Genomic DNA, 2,406 nt, shown 5'->3' with positions numbered 1-2,406 from the left:
TGCTGGGGCCTCATGGTGTCACTGAACAGCAGAAAACCAAAATTTGTCGTTTCTTAAATTGAGTACAAAAAACTTTACATAAATTAGAAGAATGAATACATTTCAGGTGTCAAGGCAGACATGCCCAACTCAAGGCAAATAACAACCCACAGTGGCCAGGAGGGAAAACACCAGAACGGAAACTGGGTCTTAAGGCTCGGGAACTTTCCCACCCTGTTAAACTGGCAAGACGGAAGTGGTAACTGGCTCAGGAACCCTTGCCAGCCTCGAGAAATCCTGGAAGTCAACGGTAAGTTAATAACCCGCACAGATCACCACACAATGCTCACACGGGCACAATGCTCACGCAGATCCACCAGGCTGGAGATTTCTCTTCCACAGCATGCTCTCCCCAGCCACCAAGTGACCGAGCCACATGACGAAGGACTAAATCAAGAGATGCACAGGGTATTAAACATATAGCAAGGAAACAGTTAACTTGAATATAAGGCCAAAAATCAGCAACAAGTTCTACAATCCAGTGCTAATATTGGACACAAGCTTCAAGGACTAATTTCTTCTGAAAGGTCTTATTTCAGTTTCATGAGGCTAGCATGGGGTGTGTACATTTGCCAGGGCGAATTGATACTTCAGAATCAGCTCATGCCTGGCACCTGCTCAGTCCATCTAGAAGCACTTGCGGTGGATGATGGAGAGCTTGACTCGGCACACTCCTGCTTGCTGATCCACATCTGCTGGAAGGAGGACAGTGAGGCCAGAATGAAGCTGCCAATCCAGACCGAGTGCTTGCACTCAGGGGGAGCCATGATCTTAATCTTCATTGTACTGGGTGCTAGGGCTGTGATCTCCTTCTGCATCCTGTCGGCAATGCCTGGATACATTGTGGTGCCACCAGACAGCACTGTGTTGGCATACAGGCCCTTGAGGATGTCCATATCACACTTCATGATGGAGTTGAAGGTGGTCTCATGGATGGGAAGGAAGGCTGGAAGAGAGCCTCTGGACACCAGAATCACTCATTGCTCAGAGTGATCACCTATCCAGCAGTCAGCTCATAGCTCTTCTCCAAGGAAGAGGATGATGCAGCAGTAGCCATTTCTTGCTCAAAATCCAGGGCAATATAGCATATCTTCTCCTTAATGTTACACATAATTTCTTACTCAGTCGTGGTGGTGAAGCTATAGCCCTGCTCAGTCAGGATCTTCATGAGGTAGTCTGCCATATCCCGGCCAGCCAGGTCCAGACTCAAGATGGCATGGGGAAGGGCACAGCCCTTGTAGATGGGTACTGTATATGTGACCCCATCACCAGAGTCTATAACAATGCCAGTGGTGTGCCCAGATGCATACAGGGACAGCACCGTCTGAATGGCTATGTACATGACTGGGGTGTTGAATGTTTCAAACATTATCTGCGTCATCTTCTCTCTGTTAGCATTTGGGGTCCAGCGGGGCCTTGGTCAGAAGCCCCAGGTTCTCCTCAGGGCCACATGCAATTCATTGTAGAAGGTGTGATCTTCTCCATGTCATTCCAGTTGGTGACAATACCGTGCTCGATGGGATACTTTAGGGTCAGGATACTCTCTTGTTCTGGGCCTCATTAGCCATGTAGGAGTCTTTCTGGCCCATGCCCACCATGACACCCTGGTGTGGGAAGTCCTTCTGTATATGTGTTGCTTTTATTAGTTAATAAACAAAGTTGTTTTGGCCAGTGGCTTAGCAAAATAGAGCTAGGCAGGAAAACTAAACTGAATGCTGGGAGAAAGAAGGCGGAATCGAAGAGAAGCCATGTAGCCGCTGGCGGAGACAGAAACACTAGAACCTTGCTGGTAGGTCATGACCCTCGTAATAAAACATAAAATAATGGAAATGGGTTAATTTAAGATATAAGAGCTAGCTAACAATACACTTAAGCTATTGGCCAAACAGCATTGCAAATAATATAGTTTCTGAGTGGTTATTTTGTGGTCTGGGCAGCCGGAAACACACAAGCCCCCTCCTACTACTATGCCCTGGTATTGGGAGTGCCCAGTGATTGATGGGAACATGGTCCTAGGGGCATCGCCACCAGCAAAGCCAGCTTTGCACATGCCAGAGCCATTGTCAATGACAAGTGCACAATTTCTTCTTCCATTGCAATCAGCAAAGGAGACACAGCAGCGAAAAGACTCACAATGTAACCCGGTGGCAGAGTGTCTTGGTGGTCTCTTAAAGTCACTCTGGGTGGCTTGTCTAGGCTTAAGAAAACTATGATCAGGGTTAGATGAGAGACTCTGGGGTCGGGAGCTATCAATGAGAGTGAATATCACAAAAACTCATAGGACACTCTGTTCTTTCCATGGCCACACCAAACAGTGCACACAAGAGCAATGCTAACTTTGGGGTGTGTGTGTGTCACACTTTCTCA

General features: G+C 47.4%; 1 pseudogene; it reads right to left on the bottom strand.

Moving 5' to 3' along the window:
• Window positions 1–666: 666 nt before the first annotated feature.
• LOC148117976 (actin, cytoplasmic 2-like) lies at window positions 667–2,133 on the bottom strand (annotated as a pseudogene).
• Window positions 2,134–2,406: the final 273 nt, after the last annotated feature.

This window comes from Myodes glareolus, chromosome 24 (assembly GCF_982192425.1).
Source record: "Myodes glareolus chromosome 24, mMyoGla1.1, whole genome shotgun sequence".
NCBI classification, from domain to species: domain Eukaryota; kingdom Metazoa; phylum Chordata; class Mammalia; order Rodentia; family Cricetidae; genus Myodes; species Myodes glareolus.
Note: the sequence above shows the minus strand (reverse complement) of the source record. Positions and strands in the feature narration are given on the sequence as shown.